This window comes from Schistocerca gregaria, unplaced genomic scaffold, assembly GCF_023897955.1.
Source record: "Schistocerca gregaria isolate iqSchGreg1 unplaced genomic scaffold, iqSchGreg1.2 ptg000351l, whole genome shotgun sequence".
NCBI classification, from domain to species: domain Eukaryota; kingdom Metazoa; phylum Arthropoda; class Insecta; order Orthoptera; family Acrididae; genus Schistocerca; species Schistocerca gregaria.
In genome coordinates, this window is record NW_026061811.1 from 1417812 (window position 1) to 1444655 (window position 26844).

The window sequence follows — 26844 nt, forward strand, 5'->3', positions numbered from 1 at the left end:
GGTGCCTTGGACATGAGCTAGGACCTTAAGATTCAGCATGAAAGGAGGACTAGCAGCCGCGTTGGATAGGAGAATGTGAAAAGTGTTCATATGTAGTAAAAACCTGAGAAATCCGTCCGTTTTCGTCATTTGTTATCGAATCGACTTAAAGCCAGATCGTCACATTGGCCGCTCTTCTCTCTGAAACGGTTGTTCTTATCGTCTGCAAAGCTATGTCGCGTGCTGCGGTATGCGGAGACACTAAAAGCACCATAGTAGAACACAGATGAAGCTTCTATGATGATGTAATAGCCAGTAAGAAGTAGTACAATTCAAGTTTTAGGTATCGATTATTGACTTTTTAGCTGGCTTTGGTGCCTTGGACATGAGCTAGGACCTTAAGATTCTGCATGAAAGGAGGACTAGCAGCCGCGTTGGATGGGAGAATGTGAAAAGTGTTCATATGTAGTAAAAACATGAGAAATCCGTGCGTTTTCGTCATTTGTTATCGAATCGACTTAAAGCCAGATCGTCACATTGGCCGCTCTTCTCTCTGAAACGGTTGTACTTATCGCCTGCAGAGCTATGTCGCGTGATGCGGTATGCGGAGACACTAAAATCACCATAGTAGAACACAGATGAAGCTTCTAAGTTGATGTAATAGACAATAAGGAGTAGTACAATTCAAGTTTTAGGTATGGATTATTGACTTTTTAGCTGGCTTTGGTGCCTTGGGCATGAGCTAGGACCTTAAGATTGTGCATGAAAGGAGGACTAGCAGCCGAGTTGCACGGGAGAATGTGAAAGGTGTTCATATGTAGCAAAAACCAGAGAAATCCGTCCGTTTTCGTCATTTGTTATCGAATCGACTTAAAGCCTGATCGTCACATTGGCCGCTCTTCTCTCTGAAACGGTTGTACTTATCGTCTGCAAATCTATGTCGTGTGCTGCGGTATGCGGAGACACTAAAAGCACCATAGTAGAACACAGATGAAGATTCTATGATGATGTAATAGCCAGTAAGAAGTAGTACAATTCAAGTTTTAGGTATCGATTATTGACTTTTTAGCTGGCTTTGGTGCCTTGGACATGAGCTACGAACTTAATATTCTGCATGAAAGGAGGACTAGCAGCCGCGTTGGATAGGAGAATGTGAAAAGTGTTCATATGTAGTAAAAACCTGAGAAATCCGTTCGTTTTCCTCATTTGTTATCGAATCGACTTAAAGCCAGATCGTCGCATTGGCTGCTCTTCTCTCTGAAACGGTTGTACTTATCGTCTGGAAAGCTTTGTCGCGTGCTGCGGTATGCGGAGACACTAAAAGCACCATAGTAGAACACAGATGAAGCTTCTAAGATGATGTAATAGCCAGTAAGAAGTAGTACAATTCAAGTTTTAGGTATCGATTATTGACTTTTTAGCTGGCTTTGGTGCCTTGGACATGAGCTAGGACCTTAAGATTCTGCATGAAAGGAGGACTAGCAGCCGCGTTGGATAGGAGAATGTGAAAAGTGTTCATATGTAGTAAAAACCTGAGAAATCCGTCCGTTTTCCTCATTTGTCATCGAATCGACTTAAAGCCAGATCGTCGCATTGGCTGCTCTTCTCTCTGAAACGGTTGTACTTATCGTCTGGAAAGCTTTGTCGCGTGCTGCGGTATGCGGAGACACTAAAAGCACCATAGTAGAACACAGATGAAGCTTCTAAGATGATGTAATAGCCAGTAAGAAGTAGTACAATTCAAGTTTTAGGTATCGATTATTGACTTTTTAGCTGGCTTTGGTGCCTTGGACATGAGCTAGGACCTTAAGATTCTGCATGAAAGGAGGACTAGCAGCCGCGTTGGATAGGAGAATGTGAAAAGTGTTCATATGTAGTAAAAACCTGAGAAATCCGTCCGTTTTCGTCATTTGTTATCGAATCGACTTAAAGCCAGATCGTCACATTGGCCGCTCTTCTCTCTGAAACGGTTGTACTTATCGTCTGCAAAGCTATGTCGCGTGCTGCGGTATGCGGAGACACTAAAAGCACCATAGTAGAACACAGATGAAGCTTCTATGATGATGTAATAGCCAGTAAGAAGTAGTACAATTCAAGTTTTAGGTATCGATTATTGACTTTTTAGCTGGCTTTGGTGCCTTGGACATGAGCTAGGACCTTAAGATTCTGCATGAAAGGAGGACTAGCAGCCGCGTTGGATGGGAGAATGTGAATAGTGTTCATATGTAGTAAAAACCTGAGAAATCGGTCCGTTTTCGTCATTTGTTATCGAATCGACTTAAAGCCAGATCGTCACATTGGCCGCTCTTCTCTCTGAAACGGTTGTACTTATCGCCTGCAAAGCTATGTCGCGTGATGCGGTATGCGGAGACACTAAAAGCACCATAGTAGAACACAGATGAAGCTTCTAAGTTGATGTAATAGCCAGTAAGAAGTAGTATAATTCAAGTTTTAGGTGCTGATTATTGACTGTTTAGCTGGCTTTGGTGCCTTGGACATGAGCTAGGACCTTAAGATTCTGCATGAAAGGAGGACTAGCAGCCGAGTTGCACGGGAGAATGTGAAAGGTGTTCATATGTAGTAAAAACCTGAGAAATCCGTCCGTTTTCGTCATTTGTTATCGAATCGACTTAAAGCCTGATCGTCACATTGGCCGCTCTTCTCTCTGAAACGGTTGTACTTATCGACTGCAAAGCTATGTCGCGTGCTGCGGTATGCGGAGACACTAAAAGCACCACAGTAGAACACAGATGAAAATTCTATGATGATGTAATAGCCAGTAAGAAGTAGTACAATTCAAGTTTTAGGTATCGATTATTGACTTTTTAGCTGGCTTTGGTGCCTTGGACATGAGCTACGAACTTAATATTCTGCATGAAAGGAGGACTAGCAGCCGCGTTGGATAGGAGAATGTGAAAAGTGTTCATATGTAGTATAAACCTGAGAAATCCGTTCGTTTTCCTCATTTGTTATCGAATCGACTTAAAGCCAGATCGTCGCATTGGCTGCTCTTCTCTCTGAAACGGTTGTACTTATCGTCTGGAAAGCTTTGTCGCGTGCTGCGGTATGCGGAGACACTAAAAGCACCATAGTAGAACACAGATGAAGCTTCTAAGATGATGTAATAGCCAGTAAGAAGTAGTACAATTCAAGTTTTAGGTATCGATTATTGACTTTTTAGCTGGCTTTGGTGCCTTGGACATGAGCTAGGACCTTAAGATTCTGCATGAAAGGAGGACTAGCAGCCGCGTTGGATAGGAGAATGTGAAAAGTGTTCATATGTAGTAAAAACCTGAGAAATCCGTCCGTTTTCGTCATTTGTTATCGAATCGACTTAAAGCGAGATCGTCGCATTGGCTGCTCTTCTCTCTGAAACGGTTGTAACTATCGTCTGGAAAGCTTTGTCGCGTGCTGCGGTATGCGGAGACTCTAAAAGCACCATAGTAGAACACAGATGAAGCTTTTAAGTTGATGTAATAGCCAGTAAGAAGTAGTACAATTCAAGTTTTAGGTATCGATTATTGACTTTTTAGCTGGCTTTGATGCCTTGGACATGAGCTAGGACCTTAAGAATCTGCATGAAAGGAGGACTAGCAGCCGAGTTGCAGGCAAGAATGTGAAAAGTGTTCATATGTAGTAAAAACCTGAGAAATCCGTCCGTTTTCGTCATTTGTTATCGAATCGACTTAAAGCCCGATCGTCACATTGCCCGCTCTTCTCTCTGAAACGGTTGTACTTATCGTCTGCAAAGCTATGTCGTATGCTGCGGTAGGCGGAGACACTGAAACCACCACAGTAGAACACAGATGAAGCTTCTATGATGATGTAATAGCCAGTAAGAAGTAGTACAATTCAAGTTTTAGGTATCGATTATTGACTTTTTAGCTGGCTTTGGTGCCTTGGACATGAGCTAGGACCTTAAGATTCTGCGTGAAAGGAGGACTAGCAGCCGCGTTGGATGGGAGAATGTGAATAGTGTTCATATGTAGTAAAAACCTGAGAAATCCGTCCGTTTTCGTCATTTGTTATCGAATCGACTTAAAGCCAGATCGTCACATTGGCCGCTATTCTCTCTGAATCGGTTGTCCTTATCGCCTGCAAAGCTATGTCGCGTGATGCGGTATGCGGAGACACTAAAAGCACCATAGTAGAACACAGATGAAGCTTCTAAGTTGATGTAATAGCCAGTAAGAAGTAGTATAACTCAAGTTTTAGGTATCGATTATTGACTTTTTAGCTGGCTTTCGTGCCTTGGACATGAGCTAGGACCTTAAGATTCTGCATGAAAGGAGGACTAGCAGCCGAGTTGCACGGGAGAATGTGAAAAGTGTTCATATGTAGTAAAAACCTGAGAAATCCGTCCGTTTTCGTCATTTGTTATCGAATCGACTTAAAGCCAGATCGTCACATTGGCCGCTCTTCTCTCTGAAACGGTTGTACTTATCGTCTGCAAAGCTATGTCGTATGCTGCGGTAGGTGGAGACACAGAAACCACCACAGTAGAACACAGATGAAGCTTCTAATTTGATGTAATAGCCAGTAAGAAGTAGTACAATTCAAGTTTTAGGTATCGATTATTGACTTTTTAGCTGGCTTTGATGCCTTGGACATGAGCTAGGACCTTAAGAATATGCATGAAAGGAGGACTAGCAGCCGAGTTGCAGGGAAGAATGTGAAAAGTGTTCATATGTAGTAAAAACCTGAGAAATCCGTCCGTTTTCGTCATTTGTTATCGAATCGACTTAGAGCCAGATCGTCACATTGGCCGCTCTTCTCTCTGAAACGGTTGTACTTATCGTCTGCAAAGCTATGTCGCGTGCTGCGGTATGCGGAGACTCTAAAAGCACCATAGTAGAACACAGATGAAGCTTCTAAGTTGATGTAATAGCCAGTAAGAAGTAGTACAATTCAAGTTTTAGGTACTGATTATTTACTTTTTAGCTGGCTTTGGAGCCTTGGACATGAGCTAGGACCTTAAGATTCTGCATGAAAGGAGGACTAGCAGCCGCGTTGCACGGGAGAATGTGAAATGTGTTCATATGTAGTAAAAACCTGAGAAATCCGTCCGTTTTCGTCATTTGTTATCGAATCGACTTAAAGCCCGATCGTCACATTGGCCGCTCTTCTCTCTGAAACTGTTGTACTTATCGCCTGCAAAGCTATGTCGCGTGATGCGGTATGCGGAGACACTAAAAGCACCATAGTAGAACACAGATGAAGCTTCTAAGTTGATGTAATAGCCAGTAAGAAGTAGTACAATTCAAGTTTTAGGTATCAATTATTGACTTTTTAGCTGGCTTTGGTGCCTTGGACATGAGCTAGGACCTTAAGATTCTGCATGAAAGGAAGACTAGCGGCTGCGTTGTACGGGAGAATGTGAAATGTGTTCATATGTAGTAAAATCCAGAGAAAGCCGTCCGTTTTCGTCATTTGTTACCGAATCGACTTAAAGCCAGATCGTCACATTGGCTGCTCTTCTCTCTGAAACGGTTGTACTTATCGTCTGGAAAGCTTTGTCGCGTGCTGCGGTATGCGGAGACACTGAAAGCACCATAGTAGAACACAGATGAAGCTTCTAAGATGATGTAATAGCCAGTAAGAAGTAGTACAATTCAAGTTTTAGGTATCGATTATTGACTTTTTAGCTGGCTTTGGTGCCTTGGACATGAGCTAGGACCTTAAGATTCAGCATGAAAGGAGGACTAGCAGCCGAGTTGCACGGGAGAATGTGAAAAGTGTTCATATGCAGTAAAAACCTGAGAAATCCGTCCGTTTTCGTCATTTGTTATCGAATCGACTTAAAGCCCGATCGCCACAATGGCCGCTCTTCTCTCTGAAACGGTTGTACTTATCGTCTGCAAAGCTATGTCGCGTGCTGCGGTATGCGGAGACAATAAAATCACCATAGTAGAACACAGATGAAACTTCTAAGTCGATGTAATAGCCAGTAAGAAGTAGTACAATTCAAGTTTTAGGTACTGATTATTGACTTTTTAGCTGGCTTTGGTGCCTTGGACATGAGCTAGGACCTTAAGATTCTGCATGAAAGGAGGACTAGCAGCCGAGTTGCATGGGAGAATGTGAAAAGTGTTCATATGTAGTAAAAACCTGAGAAATCCGTCCGTTTTCGTCATTTGTTATCGAATCGACTTAAAGCCAGATCGTCACATTGGCCGCTCTTCTCTCTGAAACGGTTGTACTTATCGTCTGCAAAGCTATGTGGCGTGCTGCGGTATGCGGAGACACTAAAAGCACCATAGTAGAACACAGATGAAGCTTCTATGATGATGTAATAGCCAGTAAGAAGTAGTACAATTCAAGTTTTAGGTATCGATTATTGACTTTTTAGCTGGCTTTGGTGCCTTGGACATGAGCTAGGACCTTAAGATTCTTCATGAAAGGAGGACTAGCAAACGCGTTGGATAGGAGAATGTGAAAAGTGTTCATATGTAGTAAAAACCTGAGAAATCCGTCCGTTTTCGTCATTTGTTATCGAATCGACTTAATGCCAGATCGTCACATTGGCTGCTCTTCTCTCTGAAACGGTTGTACTTATCGTCTGCAAAGCTTTGTCGCGTGCTGCGGTATGCGGAGACACTAAAAGCACCGTAGTAGAACACAGATGAAGCTTCTAAGATGATGTAATAGCCAGTAAGAAGTAGTACAATTCAAGTTTTATGTATCGATTATTGACTTTTTAGCTGGCTTTGGTGCCTTGGACATGAGCTAGGACCTTAAGATTCTGCATGAAAGGAGGACTAGCAGCCGAGTTGCAGGGGAGAATGTGAAAAGTGTTCATATGTAGTAAAAACCTGAGAAATCCGTCCGTTTTCGTCATTTGTTATCGAATCGACTTAAAGCCAAATCGTCACATTGGCCGCTCATCTCTCTGAAACGGTTGTACTTATCGTCTTCAAAGCTATGTCGCGTGCTGCGGTATGCGGAGACACTAAAAGCACCATAGTAGAACACAGATGAAGCTTCTAAGTTGATGTAATAGCCAGTAAGAAGTAGTACAATTCAAGTTTTAGGTATCGATTATTGACTTCTTAGCTGGCTTTGGTGCCTTGGACATCAGCTAGGACCTTAAGATTCTGCATGAAAGGAGGACTAGCAGCCGAGTTGCACGGGAGAATGTGAAAAGTGTTCATGTGTAGTAAAAACCTGAAAAATCCGTCCTTTTTCCTCATTTGTTATCGAATCGACTTAAAGCCAGATCGTCACATTGGCCGCTCTTCTCTCTGAAACGGTTGTACTTATCGTCTGCAAAGCTATGTCGCGTGCTGCGGTATGCGGAGACACTAAAAGCACCATAGTAGAACACAGATGAAGCTTCTATGATGATGTAATAGCCAGTAAGAAGTAGTACAATTCAAGTATTAGGTATCGATTATTGATTTTTTAGCTGGCTTTGGTGCCTTGGACATGAGCTAGGACCTTAAGATTCTGCATGAAAGGAAGACTAGCAACCGAGTTGCAGGGGAGAATGTGAAAAGTGTTCATATGTAGTAAAAACCTGAGAAATCCGTCCGTTTTCGTCATTTGTTATCGAATCGACTTAAAGCCAGATCGTCACATTGGCCGCTCTTCTCTCTGAAACGGTTGTACTTATCGTCTTCAAAGCTATGTCGCGTGCTGCGGCATGCGGAGACACTAAAAGCACCATAGTAGAACACAGATGAAGCTTCTAAGTTGATGTAATAGCCAGTAAGAAGTAGTACAATTCAAGTTTTAGGTATCGATTATTGACTTCTTATATGGATTTGGTGCCTTGGACATGAGCTAGGACCTTAAGATTCTGCATGAAAGGAGGACTAGCAGCCGAGTTCACGGGACAATATGAAAAGTGTTCATATGTAGTAAAAACCTGAAAAATCCGTCCGTTTTCGTCATTTGTTATCGAATCGACTTAAAGCCCGATCGTCACATTGGCCGCTCTTCTCTCTGAAACGGTTGTACTTATCGTCTGCAAAGCTATGTCGCGTGCTGCGGTATGCGGAGGCAATAAAATCACCATAGTAGAACACAGATGAAGCTTCTAAGTCGATGTAATAGCCAGTAAGAAGTAGTACAATTCAAGTTTTAGGTATCGATTATTGACTTCTTAGATGGATTTGGTGCCTTGGACATGAGCTAGGACCTTAAGATTCTGCATGAAAGGAGGACTAGCAGCCGAGTTGCACGGGACAATATGAAAAGTGTTCATATGTAGTAAAAACCTGAGAAATCCGTCCGTTTTCGTCATTTGTTATCGAATCGCCTTAAAGCCAGATCGTCACTTGGCCGCTCTTCTCTCTGAAACGGCTGTACTTATCGTCTGCAAAGCTATGTGGCGTGCTGCGGTATGCGGAGACACTAAAAGCACCATAGTAGAACACAGATTAAGCTTCTAAGTTGATGTAATAGCCAGTAAGAAGTAGTACAATTCAAGTTTTAGGTATCGATTATTGACTTTTTAGCTGGCTTTGGTGCCTTGGACATGAGCTAGGACCTTAAGATTCTGCATGAAAGGAGGACTAGCAGCCGAGTTGCACGGGAGAATGTGAAAAGTGTTCATATGTAGTAAAAACCTGAGAAATCCGTCCGTTTTCGTCATTTGTTATCGATACGACTTAAAACCCGATCGTCACGTTGGCCCCTCTTTTCTCTGAAACGGTTGTACTTATCGTCTGCAAAGCTATGTCGCGTACTGCGGTGTGCGGAGACACTAAAAGCACCATGGTAGAACATAGATGAAGCTTCTAAGTTGATGTAATAGCCAGTAAGTAGTAGTACAATTCAAGTTTTAGGTATCGATTATTGACTTTTTAGCTGGCTTTGGTGCCTTGGACATGAGCTAGGACCTTAAGATTCTGCATTAAAGGAGGACTAGCAGCCGAGTTGCAGGGGAGAATGTGAAAAGTGTTCATATGTAGTAAAAACCTGAGAAATCCGTCCGTTTTCGTCATTTGTTATCGAATCGACTTAAAGCCAGATCGTCACATTGGCCGCTCTTCTCTCTGAAACGGTTGTACTTATCGTCTGCAAAGCTATGTCGTATGCTGCGGTAGGTGGAGACACAGAAACCACCACAGTAGAACACAGATGAAGCTTCTAATTTGATGTAATAGCCAGTAAGAAGTAGTACAATTCAAGTTTTAGGTATCGATTATTGACTTTTTAGCTGGCTTTGATGCCTTGGACATGAGCTAGGACCTTAAGAATATGCATGAAAGGAGGACTAGCAGCCGAGTTGCAGGGAAGAATGTGAAAAGTGTTCATATGTAGTAAAAACCTGAGAAATCCGTCCGTTTTCGTCATTTGTTATCGAATCGACTTAGAGCCAGATCGTCACATTGGCCGCTCTTCTCTCTGAAACGGTTGTACTTATCGTCTGCAAAGCTATGTCGCGTGCTGCGGTATGCGGAGACTCTAAAAGCACCATAGTAGAACACAGATGAAGCTTCTAAGTTGATGTAATAGCCAGTAAGAAGTAGTACAATTCAAGTTTTAGGTACTGATTATTTACTTTTTAGCTGGCTTTGGAGCCTTGGACATGAGCTAGGACCTTAAGATTCTGCATGAAAGGAGGACTAGCAGCCGCGTTGCACGGGAGAATGTGAAATGTGTTCATATGTAGTAAAAACCTGAGAAATCCGTCCGTTTTCGTCATTTGTTATCGAATCGACTTAAAGCCCGATCGTCACATTGGCCGCTCTTCTCTCTGAAACTGTTGTACTTATCGCCTGCAAAGCTATGTCGCGTGATGCGGTATGCGGAGACACTAAAAGCACCATAGTAGAACACAGATGAAGCTTCTAAGTTGATGTAATAGCCAGTAAGAAGTAGTACAATTCAAGTTTTAGGTATCAATTATTGACTTTTTAGCTGGCTTTGGTGCCTTGGACATGAGCTAGGACCTTAAGATTCTGCATGAAAGGAAGACTAGCGGCTGCGTTGTACGGGAGAATGTGAAATGTGTTCATATGTAGTAAAATCCAGAGAAAGCCGTCCGTTTTCGTCATTTGTTACCGAATCGACTTAAAGCCAGATCGTCACATTGGCTGCTCTTCTCTCTGAAACGGTTGTACTTATCGTCTGGAAAGCTTTGTCGCGTGCTGCGGTATGCGGAGACACTGAAAGCACCATAGTAGAACACAGATGAAGCTTCTAAGATGATGTAATAGCCAGTAAGACGTAGTACAATTCAAGTTTTAGGTATCGATTATTGACTTTTTAGCTGGCTTTGGTGCCTTGGACATGAGCTAGGACCTTAAGATTCAGCATGAAAGGAGGACTAGCAGCCGAGTTGCACGGGAGAATGTGAAAAGTGTTCATATGCAGTAAAAACCTGAGAAATCCGTCCGTTTTCGTCATTTGTTATCGAATCGACTTAAAGCCCGATCGCCACAATGGCCGCTCTTCTCTCTGAAACGGTTGTACTTATCGTCTGCAAAGCTATGTCGCGTGCTGCGGTATGCGGAGACAATAAAATCACCATAGTAGAACACAGATGAAACTTCTAAGTCGATGTAATAGCCAGTAAGAAGTAGTACAATTCAAGTTTTAGGTACTGATTATTGACTTTTTAGCTGGCTTTGGTGCCTTGGACATGAGCTAGGACCTTAAGATTCTGCATGAAAGGAGGACTAGCAGCCGAGTTGCATGGGAGAATGTGAAAAGTGTTCATATGTAGTAAAAACCTGAGAAATCCGTCCGTTTTCGTCATTTGTTATCGAATCGACTTAAAGCCAGATCGTCACATTGGCCGCTCTTCTCTCTGAAACGGTTGTACTTATCGTCTGCAAAGCTATGTGGCGTGCTGCGGTATGCGGAGACACTAAAAGCACCATAGTAGAACACAGATGAAGCTTCTATGATGATGTAATAGCCAGTAAGAAGTAGTACAATTCAAGTTTTAGGTATCGATTATTGACTTTTTAGCTGGCTTTGGTGCCTTGGACATGAGCTAGGACCTTAAGATTCTTCATGAAAGGAGGACTAGCAAACGCGTTGGATAGGAGAATGTGAAAAGTGTTCATATGTAGTAAAAACCTGAGAAATCCGTCCGTTTTCGTCATTTGTTATCGAATCGACTTAATGCCAGATCGTCACATTGGCTGCTCTTCTCTCTGAAACGGTTGTACTTATCGTCTGCAAAGCTTTGTCGCGTGCTGCGGTATGCGGAGACACTAAAAGCACCGTAGTAGAACACAGATGAAGCTTCTAAGATGATGTAATAGCCAGTAAGAAGTAGTACAATTCAAGTTTTATGTATCGATTATTGACTTTTTAGCTGGCTTTGGTGCCTTGGACATGAGCTAGGACCTTAAGATTCTGCATGAAAGGAGGACTAGCAGCCGAGTTGCAGGGGAGAATGTGAAAAGTGTTCATATGTAGTAAAAACCTGAGAAATCCGTCCGTTTTCGTCATTTGTTATCGAATCGACTTAAAGCCAAATCGTCACATTGGCCGCTCATCTCTCTGAAACGGTTGTACTTATCGTCTTCAAAGCTATGTCGCGTGCTGCGGTATGCGGAGACACTAAAAGCACCATAGTAGAACACAGATGAAGCTTCTAAGTTGATGTAATAGCCAGTAAGAAGTAGTACAATTCAAGTTTTAGGTATCGATTATTGACTTCTTAGCTGGCTTTGGTGCCTTGGACATCAGCTAGGACCTTAAGATTCTGCATGAAAGGAGGACTAGCAGCCGAGTTGCACGGGAGAATGTGAAAAGTGTTCATGTGTAGTAAAAACCTGAAAAATCCGTCCTTTTTCCTCATTTGTTATCGAATCGACTTAAAGCCAGATCGTCACATTGGCCGCTCTTCTCTCTGAAACGGTTGTACTTATCGTCTGCAAAGCTATGTCGCGTGCTGCGGTATGCGGAGACACTAAAAGCACCATAGTAGAACACAGATGAAGCTTCTATGATGATGTAATAGCCAGTAAGAAGTAGTACAATTCAAGTATTAGGTATCGATTATTGATTTTTTAGCTGGCTTTGGTGCCTTGGACATGAGCTAGGACCTTAAGATTCTGCATGAAAGGAAGACTAGCAGCCGAGTTGCAGGGGAGAATGTGAAAAGTGTTCATATGTAGTAAAAACCTGAGAAATCCGTCCGTTTTCGTCATTTGTTATCGAATCGACTTAAAGCCAGATCGTCACATTGGCCGCTCTTCTCTCTGAAACGGTTGTACTTATCGTCTTCAAAGCTATGTCGCGTGCTGCGGCATGCGGAGACACTAAAAGCACCATAGTAGAACACAGATGAAGCTTCTAAGTTGATGTAATAGCCAGTAAGAAGTAGTACAATTCAAGTTTTAGGTATCGATTATTGACTTCTTATATGGATTTGGTGCCTTGGACATGAGCTAGGACCTTAAGATTCTGCATGAAAGGAGGACTAGCAGCCGAGTTCACGGGACAATATGAAAAGTGTTCATATGTAGTAAAAACCTGAAAAATCCGTCCGTTTTCGTCATTTGTTATCGAATCGACTTAAAGCCCGATCGTCACATTGGCCGCTCTTCTCTCTGAAACGGTTGTACTTATCGTCTGCAAAGCTATGTCGCGTGCTGCGGTATGCGGAGGCAATAAAATCACCATAGTAGAACACAGATGAAGCTTCTAAGTCGATGTAATAGCCAGTAAGAAGTAGTACAATTCAAGTTTTAGGTATCGATTATTGACTTCTTAGATGGATTTGGTGCCTTGGACATGAGCTAGGACCTTAAGATTCTGCATGAAAGGAGGACTAGCAGCCGAGTTGCACGGGACAATATGAAAAGTGTTCATATGTAGTAAAAACCTGAGAAATCCGTCCGTTTTCGTCATTTGTTATCGAATCGCCTTAAAGCCAGATCGTCACTTGGCCGCTCTTCTCTCTGAAACGGCTGTACTTATCGTCTGCAAAGCTATGTGGCGTGCTGCGGTATGCGGAGACACTAAAAGCACCATAGTAGAACACAGATTAAGCTTCTAAGTTGATGTAATAGCCAGTAAGAAGTAGTACAATTCAAGTTTTAGGTATCGATTATTGACTTTTTAGCTGGCTTTGGTGCCTTGGACATGAGCTAGGACCTTAAGATTCTGCATGAAAGGAGGACTAGCAGCCGAGTTGCACGGGAGAATGTGAAAAGTGTTCATCTGTAGTAAAAACCTGAGAAATCCGTCCGTTTTCGTCATTTGTTATCGATACGACTTAAAACCCGATCGTCACGTTGGCCCCTCTTTTCTCTGAAACGGTTGTACTTATCGTCTGCAAAGCTATGTCGCGTACTGCGGTGTGCGGAGACACTAAAAGCACCATGGTAGAACATAGATGAAGCTTCTAAGTTGATGTAATAGCCAGTAAGTAGTAGTACAATTCAAGTTTTAGGTATCGATTATTGACTTTTTAGCTGGCTTTGGTGCCTTGGACATGAGCTAGGACCTTAAGATTCTGCATTAAAGGAGGACTAGCAGCCGAGTTGCAGGGGAGAATGTGAAAAGTGTTCATATGTAGTAAAAACCTGAGAAATCCGTCCGTTTTCGTCATTTGTTATCGAATCGACTTAAAGCCCGATCGTCACATTGGCCGCTCTTCTCTCTGAAACGGTTGTACTTATAGTCTGCAAAGCTATGTCGCGTGCTGCGGTATGCGGAGACAATAAAATCACCATAGTAGAACTCAGATGAAGCTTCTAAGTCGATGTAATAGCCAGTAAGAAGTAGTACAATTCAAGTTTTAGGTACTGATTATTGACTTTTTAGCTGGCTTTGGTGCCTTGGACATGAGCTATTACCTTAAGATTCTGCATGAAAGGAGGACTAGCAGCCGAGTTGCATGGGAGAATGTGAAAAGTGTTCATATGTAGTAAAAACCTGAGAAATCCGTCCGTTTTCGTCATTTGTTATCGAATCGACTTAAAACCAGATCGTCACATTGGTCGCTCTTCTCTCTGAAACGGTTGTACTTATCGTCTGCAAAGCTATGTCGCGTACTGCGGTGTGCGGAGACACTAAAAGCACCATGGTAGAACATAGATGAAGCTTCTAAGTTGATGTAAAAGCCAGTAAGAAGTAGTACAATTCAAGTTTTAGGTATCGATTATTGACTTTTTAGCTGGCTTTGGTGCCTTGGACATGAGCTAGGACCTTAAGATTCTGCATTAAAGGAGGACTAGCAGCCGAGTTGCACGGGAGAATGTGAAAAGTGTTCATATGTAGTAAAAACCTGAGAAATCCGTCCGTTTTCGTCATTTGTTATCGAATCGACTTAAAGCCAGATCGTCACATTGGCCCCTCTTTTCTCTGAAACGGTCGTACTTATCGTCTGCAAAGCTATGTCGCGTACTGCGGTGTGCGGAGACACTAAAAGCACCATGGTAGAACACAGATCAAGCTTCTAAGTTGATGTAATAGCCAGTAAGAAGTAGTACAATTCAAGTTTTAGGTATCGATTATTGACTTTTTAGCTGGCTTTGGTGCCTTGGACATGAGCTAGGAACTTAAGATTCTGCATTAAAGGAGGACTAGCAGCCGCGTTGCACGGGAGAATGTGAAATGTGTTCTTATATAGTAGAAACCTGAGAAATCCGTCCGTTTTCGTCATTTGTTATCGAATTGACTTAAAGCCCGATCGTCACATTGGCCGCTCATCTCTCTGAAACGGTTGTACTTATCGTCTGCAAAGCTATGTCGCGTGCTGCGGTATGCGGAGACAATAAAATCACCATAGTGGAATACAGATGAAGCTTCTAAGTTGATGTAATAGCCAGTAAGAAGTAGTACAATTCAAGTTTTAGGTATCGATTATTGACTTCTTAGCTGGCTTTGGTGCCTTGCACATGAGCTAGGACCTTAAGATACTGCATGAAAGGAGGACTAGCAGCCGAGTTGCACGGGAGAATGTGAAAAGTGTTCATATGTAGTAAAAACCTGAGAAATCCGTCCGTTTTCGTCATTTGTTATCGAATCGACTTAAAGCCAGATCGTCACATTGGCCGCTCTTCTGTCTGAAACGGTTCTACTTATCGTCTGCAAAGCTATGTCGCGTGCTGCGGTATGCGGAGACACTAAAAGCACCATAGTAGAACACAGATGAAGCTTCTAAGTTGATGTAATAGCCAGTAAGAAGTAGTACAATTCAAGTTTTAGGTACTGATTATTTACTTTTTAGCTGACTTTGGTGCCTTGGACATGAGCTAGGACCTTAAGATTCTGCATGAAAGGAGGACTAGCAGCCGAGTTGCACGGGAGAATATGAAAAGTGTTCATATGTAGTAAAAACCTGAGAAATCCGTCCGTTTTCGTCATTTGTTATCGAATCGACTTAAAGCCAGATCGTCACATTGCCCGCTCTTCTCTCTGAAACGGTTGTACTTATCGTCTGCAAAGCTATGTCGTATGCTGCGGTAGGCGGAGACACTGAAACCACCACAGTAGAACACAGATGAAGCTTCTATGATGATGTAATAGCCAGTAAGAAGTAGTACAATTCAAGTTTTAGGTATCGATTATTGACTTTTTAGCTGGCTTTGGTGCCTTGGACATGAGCTAGGACCTTAAGATTCTGCGTGAAAGGAGGACTAGCAGCCGCGTTGGATGGGAGAATGTGAATAGTGTTCATATGTAGTAAAAACCTGAGAAATCCGTCCGTTTTCGTCATTTGTTATCGAATCGACTTAAAGCCAGATCGTCACATTGGCCGCTATTCTCTCTGAATCGGTTGTCCTTATCGCCTGCAAAGCTATGTCGCGTGATGCGGTATGCGGAGACACTAAAAGCACCATAGTAGAACACAGATGAAGCTTCTAAGTTGATGTAATAGCCAGTAAGAAGTAGTACAATTCAAGTTTTAGGTATCGATTATTGACTTTTTAGCTGGCTTTGGTGCCTTGGACATGAGCTAGGACCTTAAGATTCTGCATTAAAGGAGGACTAGCAGCCGCGTTGCACGGGAGAATGTGAAATGTGTTCTTATATAGTAGAAACCTGAGAAATCCGTCCGTTTTCGTCATTTGTTATCGAATTGACTTAAAGCCCGATCGTCACATTGGCCGCTCATCTCTCTGAAACGGTTGTACTTATCGTCTGCAAAGCTATGTCGCGTGCTGCGGTATGCGGAGACAATAAAATCACCATAGTGGAATACAGATGAAGCTTCTAAGTTGATGTAATAGCCAGTAAGAAGTAGTACAATTCAAGTTTTAGGTATCAATTATTGACTTCTTAGCTGGCTTTGGTGCCTTGCACATGAGCTAGGACCTTAAGATACTGCATGAAAGGAGGACTAGCAGCCGAGTTGCACGGGAGAATGTGAAAAGTGTTCATATGTAGTAAAAACCTGAGAAATCCGTCCGTTTTCGTCATTTGTTATCGAATCGACTTAAAGCCAGATCGTCACATTGGCCGCTCTTCTCTCTGAAACGGTTCTACTTATCGTCTGCAAAGCTATGTCGCGTGCTGCGGTATGCGGAGACACTAAAAGCACCATAGTAGAACACAGATGAAGCTTCTAAGTTGATGTAATAGCCAGTAAGAAGTAGTACAATTCAAGTTTTAGGTACTGATTATTTACTTTTTAGCTGACTTTGGTGCCTTGGACATGAGCTAGGACCTTAAGATTCTGCATGAAAGGAGGACTAGCAGCCGAGTTGCACGGGAGAATGTGAAAAGTGTTCATATGTAGTAAAAACCTGAGAAATCCGTCCGTTTTCGTCATTTGATATCGAATCGACTTAAAGCCAGATCGTCACATTGGCCGCTCTTCTCTCTGAAACGGTTGTACTTATCGTCTGCAAAGCTATGTCGTATGCTGCGGTAGGCGGAGACACTGAAACCACCACAGTAGAACACAGATGAAGCTTCTATGATGATGTAATAGCCAGTAAGAAGTAGTACAATTCAAGTTTTAGGTATCGATTATTGACTTTTTAGCTGGCTTTGGTGCCTTGCACATGAGCTACGACCTTAAGATTCTGCATGAAAGGAGGACTAGCAGCCGAGTTGCACGGGAGAATGTGAAAAGTGTTCATATGTAGTAAAAACCTGAGAAATCCGTCCGTTTTCGTCATTTGTTATCGAATCGACTTAAAGCCAGATCGTCACATTGGCCGCTCTTCTCTCTGAAACGGTTGTACTTATCGTCTGCAAAGCTATGTCGTATGCTGCGGTAGGCGGAGACACAGAAACCACCACAGTAGAACACAGATGAAGCTTCTAATTTGATGTAATAGCCAGTAAGAAGTACTACAATTCAAGTTTTAGGTATCGATTATTGACTTTTTAGCTGGCTTTGATGCCTTGGACATGAGCTAGGACCTTAAGAATATGCATGAAAGGAGGACTAGCAGCCGAGTTGCAGGGAAGAATGTGAAAAGTGTTCATATGTAGTAAAAACCTGAGAAATCCGTCCTTTTTCCTCATTTGTTATCGAATCGACTTAAAGCCAGATCGTCACATTGGCCGCTCATCTCTCTGAAACGGTTGTACTTATCGTCTTCAAAGCTATGTCGCGTGCTGCGGTATGCGGAGACACTAAAAGCACCATAGTAGAACACAGATGAAGCTTCTAAGTTGATGTAATAGCCAGTAAGAAGTAGTACAATTCAAGTTTTAGGTATCGATTATTGACTTCTTAGCTGGCTTTGGTGCCTTGGACATGAGCTAGGACCTTAAGATTCTGAATGAAAGGAGGACTAGCAGCCGAGTTGCAGGGGAGAATGTGAAAAGTGTTCATATGTAGTAAAAACCTGAGAAATCCGTCCGTTTTCGTCATTTGTTATCGAATCGACTTAAAGCCAGATCGTCACATTGGCCGCTCTTCTCTCTGAAACGGTTGTACTTATCGTCTGCAAAGCTATGTCGCGTGCTGCGGTATGCGGAGACTCTAAAAGCACCATAGTAGAACACAGATGAAGCTTCTAAGTTGATGTAATAGCCAGTAAGAAGTAGTACAATTCAAGTTTTAGGTACTGATTATTTACTTTTTAGCTGGCTTTGGAGCCTTGGACATGAGCTAGGACCTTAAGATTCTGCATGAAAGGAGGACTAGCAGCCGCGTTGCACGGGAGAATGTGAAATGTGTTCATATGTAGTAAAAACCTGAGAAATCCGTCCGTTTTCGTCATTTGTTATCGAATCGACTTAAAGCCCGATCGTCACATTGGCCGCTCTTCTCTCTGAAACTGTTGTACTTATCGCCTGCAAAGCTATGTCGCGTGATGCGGTATGCGGAGACACTAAAAGCACCATAGTAGAACACAGATGAAGCTTCTAAGTTGATGTAATAGCCAGTAAGAAGTAGTACAATTCAAGTTGTAGGTATTAATTATTGACTTTTTAGCTGGCTTTGCTGCCTTGGACATGAGCTAGGACCTTAAGATTCTGCATGAAAGGAAGACTAGCGGCTGCGTTGTACGGGAGAATGTGAAATGTGTTCATATGTAGTAAAATCCAGAGAAAGCCGTCCGTTTTCGTCATTTGTTACCGAATCCACTTAAAGCCAGATCGTCACATTGGCTGCTCTTCTCTCTGAAACGGTTGTACTTATCGTCTGGAAAGCTTTGTCGCGTGCTGCGGTATGCGGAGACACTGAAAGCACCATAGTAGAACACAGATGAAGCTTCTAAGATGATGTAATAGCCAGTAAGAAGTAGTACAATTCAAGTATTAGGTATCGATTATTGACTTTTTAGCTGGCTTTGGTGCCTTGGACATGAGCTAGGACCTTAAGATTCAGCATGAAAGGAGGACTAGCAGCCGAGTTGCACGGGAGAATGTGAAAAGTGTTCATATGCAGTAAAAACCTGAGAAATCCGTCCGTTTTCGTCATTTGTTATCGAATCGACTTAAAGCCCGATCGCCACAATGGCCGCTCTTTTCTCTGAAACGGTTGTACTTATCGTCTGCAAAGCTATGTCGCGTGCTGCGGTATGCGGAGACAATAAAATCACCATAGTAGAACACAGATGAAACTTCTAAGTCGATGTAATAGCCAGTAAGAAGTAGTACAATTCAAGTTTTAGGTACTGATTATTGACTTTTTAGCTGGCTTTGGTGCCTTGGACATGAGCTAGGACCTTAAGATTCTGCATGAAAGGAGGACTAGCAGCCGAGTTGCATGGGAGAATGTGAAAAGTGTTCATATGTAGTAAAAACCTGAGAAATCCGTCCGTTTTCGTCATTTGTTATCGAATCGACTTAAAGCCAGATCGTCACATTGGCCGCTCTTCTCTCTGAAACGGTTGTACTTATCGTCTGCAAAGCTATGTGGCGTGCTGCGGTATGCGGAGACACTAAAAGCACCATAGTAGAACACAGATGAAGCTTCTATGATGATGTAATAGCCAGTAAGAAGTAGTACAATTCAAGTTTTAGGTATCGATTATTGACTTTTTAGCTGGCTTTGGTGCCTTGGACATGAGCTAGGACCTTAAGATTCTGCATGAAAGGAGGACTAGCACCCGCGTTGGATAGGAGAATGTGAAAAGTGTTCATATGTAGTAAAAACCTGAGAAATCCGTCCGTTTTCGTCATTTGTTATCGAATCGACTTAAAGCCAGATCGTCACATTGGCTGCTCTTCTCTCTGAAACGGTTGTACTTATCGTCTGCAAAGCTTTGTCGCGTGCTGCGGTATGCGGAGACACTAAAAGCACCGTAGTAGAACACAGATGAAGCTTCTAAGATGATGTAATAGCCAGTAAGAAGTAGTACAATTCAAGTTTTATGTATCGATTATTGACTTTTTAGCTGGCTTTGGTGCCTTGGACATGAGCTAGGACCTTAAGATTCTGCATGAAAGGAGGACTAGCAGCCGAGTTGCAGGGGAGAATGTGAAAAGTGTTCATATGTAGTAAAAACCTGAGAAATCCGTCCGTTTTCGTCATTTGTTATCGAATCGACTTAAAGCCAGATCGTCACATTGGCCGCTCATCTCTCTGAAACGGTTGTACTTATCGTCTTCAAAGCTATGTCGCGTGCTGCGGTATGCGGAGACACTAAAAGCACCATAGTAGAACACAGATGAAGCTTCTAAGTTGATGTAATAGCCAGTAAGAAGTAGTACAATTCAAGTTTTAGGTATCGATTATTGACTTCTTAGCTGGCTTTGGTGCCTTGGACATCAGCTAGGACCTTAAGATTCTGCATGAAAGGAGGACTAGCAGCCGAGTTGCACGGGAGAATGTGAAAAGTGTTCATGTGTAGTAAAAACCTGAAAAATCCGTCCTTTTTCCTCATTTGTTATCGAATCGACTTAAAGCCAGATCGTCACATTGGCCGCTCTTCTCTCTGAAACGGTTGTACTTATCGTCTGCAAAGCTATGTCGCGTGCTGCGGTATGCGGAGACACTAAAAGCACCATAGTAGAACACAGATGAAGCTTCTATGATGATGTAATAGCCAGTAAGAAGTAGTACAATTCAAGTTTTAGGTATCGATTATTGATTTTTTAGCTGGCTTTGGTGCCTTGGACATGAGCTAGGACCTTAAGATTCTGCATGAAAGGAAGACTAGCAGCCGAGTTGCAGGGGAGAATGTGAAAAGTGTTCATATGTAGTAAAAACCTGAGAAATCCGTCCGTTTTCGTCATTTGTTATCGAATCGACTTAAAGCCAGATCGTCACATTGGCCGCTCTTCTCTCTGAAACGGTTGTACTTATCGTCTTCAAAGCTATGTCGCGTGCTGCGGCATGCGGAGACACTAAAAGCACCATAGTAGAACACAGATGAAGCTTCTAAGTTGATGTAATAGCCAGTAAGAAGTAGTACAATTCAAGTTTTAGGTATCGATTATTGACTTCTTATATGGATTTGGTGCCTTGGACATGAGCTAGGACCTTAAGATTCTGCATGAAAGGAGGACTAGCAGCCGAGTTCACGGGACAATATGAAAAGTGTTCATATGTAGTAAAAACCTGAAAAATCCGTCCGTTTTCGTCATTTGTTATCGAATCGACACACTAGATCGCGTGTTCACATTGGCCGCTCTTCTCTCTGAAACGGTTGTACTTATCGTCTGCAAAGCTATGTCGCGTGCTGCGGTATGCGGAGGCATAAAATCACCATAGTAGAACACAGATGAAGCTTCTAAGTTGATGTAATAGCCAGTAAGAAGTAGTACATTTCAAGTTTTAGGTATCGATTATTGACTTCTTAGATGGATTTGGTGCCTTGGACATGAGCTAGGACCTTAAGATTCTGCATGAAAGGAGGACTAGCAGCCGAGTTGCACGGGACAATATGAAAAGTGTTCATATGTAGTAAAAACCTGAGAAATCCGTCCGTTTTCGTCATTTGTTATCGAATCGCCTTAAAGCCAGATCGTCACTTGGCCGCTCTTCTCTCTGAAACGGCTGTACTTATCGTCTGCAAAGCTATGTGGCGTGCTGCGGTATGCGGAGACACTAAAAGCACCATAGTAGAACACAGATTAAGCTTCTAAGTTGATGTAATAGCCAGTAAGAAGTAGTACAATTCAAGTTTTAGGTATCGATTATTGACTTTTTAGCTGGCTTTGGTGCCTTGGACATGAGCTAGGACCTTAGATTCTGCATGAAAGGAGGACTAGCAGCCGAGTTGCACGGGAGAATGTGAAAAGTGTTCATATGTAGTAAAAACCTGAGAAATCCGTCCGTTTTCGTCATTTGTTATCGAATCGACTTAAAACCCGATCGTCACGTTGGCCCCTCTTTTCTCTGAAACGGTTGTACTTATCGTCTGCAAAGCTATGTCGCGTACTGCGGTGTGCGGAGACACTAAAAGCACCATGGTAGAACATAGATGAAGCTTCTAAGTTGATGTAATAGCCAGTAAGTAGTAGTACAATTCAAGTTTTAGGTATCGATTATTGACTTTTTAGCTGGCTTTGGTGCCTTGGACATGAGCTAGGACCTTAAGATTCTGCATGAAAGGAGGACTAGCAGCCGAGTTGCATGGGAGAATGTGAAAAGTGTTCATATGTAGTAAAAACCTGAGAAATCCGTCCGTTTTCGTCATTTGTTATCGAATCGACTTAAAGCCCGATCGTCACATTGGCCGCTCTTCTCTCTGAAACGGTTTGTACTTATAGTCTGCAAAGCTATGTCGCGTGCTGCGGTATGCGGAGACAATAAAATCACCATAGTAGAACTCAGATGAAGCTTCTAAGTCGATGTAATAGCCAGTAAGAAGTAGTACAATTCAAGTTTTAGGTACTGATTATTGACTTTTTAGCTGGCTTTGGTGCCTTGGACATGAGCTAGGACCTTAAGATTCTGCATGAAAGGAGGACTAGCAGCCGAGTTGCATGGGAGAATGTGAAAAGTGTTCATATGTAGTAAAAACCTGAGAAATCCGTCCGTTTTCGTCATTTGTTATCGAATCGACTTAAAGCCAGATCGTCACATTGGTCGCTCTTCTCTCTGAAACGGTTGTACTTATCGTCTGCAAAGCTATGTCGCGTGCTGCGGTATGCGGAGACACTAAAAGCACCATAGTAGAACACAGATTAAGCTTCTAAGTTGATGTAATAGCCAGTAAGAAGTAGTACAATTCAAGTTTTAGGTATCGATTATTGACTTTTTAGCTGGCTTTGGTGCCTTGGACATGAGCTAGGACCTTAAGATTCTGTATGAAAGGAGGACTAGCAGCCGAGTTCCACGGGAGATGTGAAAAGTGTTCATATGTATTAAAAACCTGAGAAATCCGTCCGTTTTCGTCATTTGTTATCGAATCCACTTAAAGCCAGATCGTCACGTTGGCCCCTCTTTTCTCTGAAACGGTTGTACTTATCGTCTGCAAAGCTATGTCGCGTACTGCGGTGTGCGGAGACACTAAAAGCACCATGGTAGAACACAGATGAAGCTTCTAAGTTGATGTAATAGCCAGTAAGAAGTAGTACAATTAAAGTTTTAGGTATCGATTATTGACTTTTTAGCTGGCTTTGGTGCCTTGGACATGAGCTAGGACCTTAAGATTCTGCATTAAAGGAGGACTAGCAGCCGCGTTGCACGGGAGAATGTGAAATGTGTTCATATGTAGTAGAAACCTGAGAAATCCGTCCGTTTTCGTCATTTGTTATCGAATCGACTTCAAGCCCGCTCGGCACATTGGCCGCTCTTCTCTCTGAAACGGTTGTACTTATCGTCTGCAAAGCTATGTGGCGTGCTGCGGTATGCGGAGACAATAAAATCACCATAGTAGAACACAGATGAAGCTTCTAAGTCGATGTAATAGCCAGTAAGAAGTAGTACAAGTCAAGTTTTAGGTACTGATTATTGACTTTTTAGCTGGCTTTGGTGCCTTGGACATGAGCTAGGACCTTAAGATTCTGCATGAAAGGAGGACTAGCAGCCGAGTTGCACGGGAGAATGTGAAAAGTGTTCATATGTAGTAAAAACCTGAGAAATCCGTCCGTTTTCGTCATTTGTTATCGAATCTACTTAAAGCCAGATCGTCACATTGGCCGCTCTTCTCTCTGAATTGGTTGTACTTATCGTCTGCAAAGCTATGTCGCGTGCTGCGGTATGCGGACACACTAAAAGCACCATAGTAGAACACAGATGAAGCTTCTATGATGATGTAATAGACAGTAAGAAGTAGTACAATTCAAGTTTTAGGTATCGATTATTGACTTTTTAGCTGGCTTTGGTGCCATGGACATGAGCTAGGACCTTAAGATTCTGCATGAAAATAGGACTAGCACTTGAGTTGCACGGGAGAATGTGAAAAGTGTTCATATGTAGTAAAAACCTGAAAAATCCGTCCGTTTTCGTCATTTGTTATCGAATCGACTTAAAGCCAGATCGTCACTTGGCCGCTCTTCTCTCTGAAACGGTTGTAAATATCGTCTGCAAAGCTATGTCGCGTGCTGCGGTATGCGGAGACACTAAAAGCACCATAGTAGAACACAGATGAAGCTTCTAAGTTGATGTAATAGCTAGTAAGAAGTAGTACAATTGAAATTTTAGATATCGATTATTGACTTTTTAGCTGGCTTTGGTGCCTTGGACATGAGCTAGGACCTTAAGATTCTGCATGAAAGGAGGACTAGCAGCGGAGTTGCACGGGACAATATGAAAAGTGTTCATATGTAGAAAAAACCTGAGAAATCCGTCGGTTTTCGTCATTTGTTATCGAATCGCCTTAAAGCTAGATCGTCACTTGGCCGCTCTTCTCTCTGAAACGGCTGTACTTATCGTCTGCAAAGCTATGTGGCGTGCTGCGGTATGCGGAGACACTAAAAGCATCATAGTAAAAAACAGATTAAGCTTCTAAGTTGATGTAATAGATAGTAAGAAGTAGTACAATTCAAGTTTTAGGTACTGATTATTGACTTTTCAGCTGGCTTTGGTGCCTTGGACATGAGCTAGGACCTTAAGATTCTGCATGAAAGGAGGACTAGCAGCCGCGTTGGATGGGAGAATGTGAAAAGTGTTCATATGTAGTAATAAACTCAGAAATCCGTCCGTTTTCGTCATTTGTTATCGAATCGACTTAAAGCCAGATCGTCACATTGGCCGCTCTTCTCTCTGAAACGGTTGTACTTATCGTCTGCAAAGCTATGTCGCGTGATGCGGTATGCGGAGACACTAAAAGCACCATAGTAGAACACAGATGAAGCTAATATGATGATGTAATAGCCAGTAAGAAGTAGTACAATTAAAGTTTTAGGTATCGATTATTGACTTTTTAGCTGGCTTTGGTGCCTTGGACATGAGCTAGGACCTTAAGATTCTGCATGAAAGGAGGACTAGCAGCCGCGTTGCATGGGAGAATGTGAAAAGTGTTCATATGTAGTAAAAACCTGAGAAATCCGTCCGTTTTCGTCATTTGTTATCGAATCGACTTAAAGCCAGATCGTCACATTGGCCGCTCTTCTCTCCGAAACGGTTGTACTTTTCGTCTAAAAGCTATGTCGCGTGCTGCGGTATACGGAGACACTAAAAGCACCATAGTAGAACACAGATGAAGCTTCTAAGTTGATGTAATAGCTAGTAAGAAGTAGTACAATTGGAATTTTAGATATCGATTATTGACTTTTTAGCTGGCTCTGGTGCCTTGGACATGAGCTAGGACCTTAAGATTCTGCATGAAAGGAGGACTAGCAGCCGGGTTGCACGGGAGAATGTGAAAAGTGTTCATATGTAGTAAAAACCTGAGAAGTCCCTCCGTTTTGTCATTTGTTATCGAATCGACTTAAAGATAGATCGTCACATTGGCCGCTCTTCTCTCCGAAACGGTTGTACTTTTCGTCTGAAAGCTATGTCGCGTGCTGCGGTATACGGAGACACTAAAAGCACCATAGTAGAACACAGATGAAGCTTCTAAGATGATGTAACAGCCAGTAACAATTAGTACAACACCAGTTTTACGTATCGATTATTGACTTTTAGCTGGCTTTGGTGCCTTGGACATGAGCTAGGACCATAAGATTCTGCATGAAAGGAGGGTTAGCAGCTGAGTTGCACGGGAGAATGTGAAAAGTGTTCATATGTAGTAAAAACCTGAGAAATCCGACCGTTTTCGTCATTTGTTATCGAATCGACTTAAAGCCAGATCGTCACATTGGCCGCTCTTCTCTCTGAAACGGTTGTACTTATCGTCTGCAAAGCTATGTCGAGTGCTGCGGTACGTGGAGACACTTAAAGCACCATAGTAGAACACAGATGAAGCTTCTAAGTTGATGTAATAGCCAGTAAGAGGTAGTATAATTCAAGTTTTAGGTATCGATTATTGACTTTTGAGCTGGCTTTGGTGCCTTGGACATGAGCTAGGACCCTAAGAATCTGCATGAGAGGGAGACTAGCAGAAATGTTGCACGGGAGAATGTGAAATGTGCTCATATGTAGTATTAACCTGAGAAATCCATCCGTTTTCGTCTTTTGTTGTCGAGTCGACTAAAGGCCAGATCGTAACATTGTCCGCCCTTCTCTCTGAAACGGCTGTACTTATCGTCTGAAAGCTATGTCGCGTGCTGCGGTATGCGGAGAAACTAAAAGCACCATAGTAGAACACAGATGAAGCTTCTAAGTTGATGTAATAGCCAGTAAGAAGTAGTACAATTCCAGTTTTAGGTATCGATTATTGACTTTTTAGCTGGCTTTGGTGCCTTGCACATGAGCTAGGACCTTAAGATTCTGCATGAAATCAGGACTAGCAGCCGAGTTGCACGGGAGAATGTGAAAAGTGTTCATATGTAGTAAAAACCTGAGAAATTCGTCCGTTTTCGTCGTTTGTTATCAAATCGACTTAAAGCCTGATCGTCACATTGGGCGTCTTCTCTCTGAAACGGTTGCACTTATCGTCTGCAAAGCTATGTCGCGTGCTGCAGTATGCGGAGACACTAAAAGCAACATTGTAGAACACAGATGAAGCTTCTAAGTTGATGTAATAGCTAGTAAGAAGTAGTACAATTGAAATTTTAGATATCGATTATTGACTTTTTAGCTGGCTTTGGTGCCTTGGACATGAGCTAGGACCTTAAGATTCTGCATGAAAGGTGGACTAGCAGCCGAGTTGCACGGGAGAATATGAAAAGTGTTCATATGTAGTAAAAACCTGAGAAATCCTTCCGTTTTCGTCATTTGTTATCGAATCGACCTAAAGCCAGATCGTGACATTGATCGCTCTTCTCTCTGAAACGGTTGTACTTATTGTCTGCAAAGCTATGTCTCGTGCTGCGGTACGTGGAGACACTAAAAGCACCATAGTAGAACACAGATGAAGGTTCTAAGTTGATGTAATAGCTAGTAAGAAGTAGTACAATTTTAATTTTAGGTATCGATTATTGACTTTTTAAATGGCTCTGGTGCCTTGGACATGAGCTAGGACCTTAAGATTCTGCATGAAAGGAGGACTAGCAGCCGGGTTGCACGGGAGAATGTGAAAAGTGTTCATATGTAGTAAAAACCTG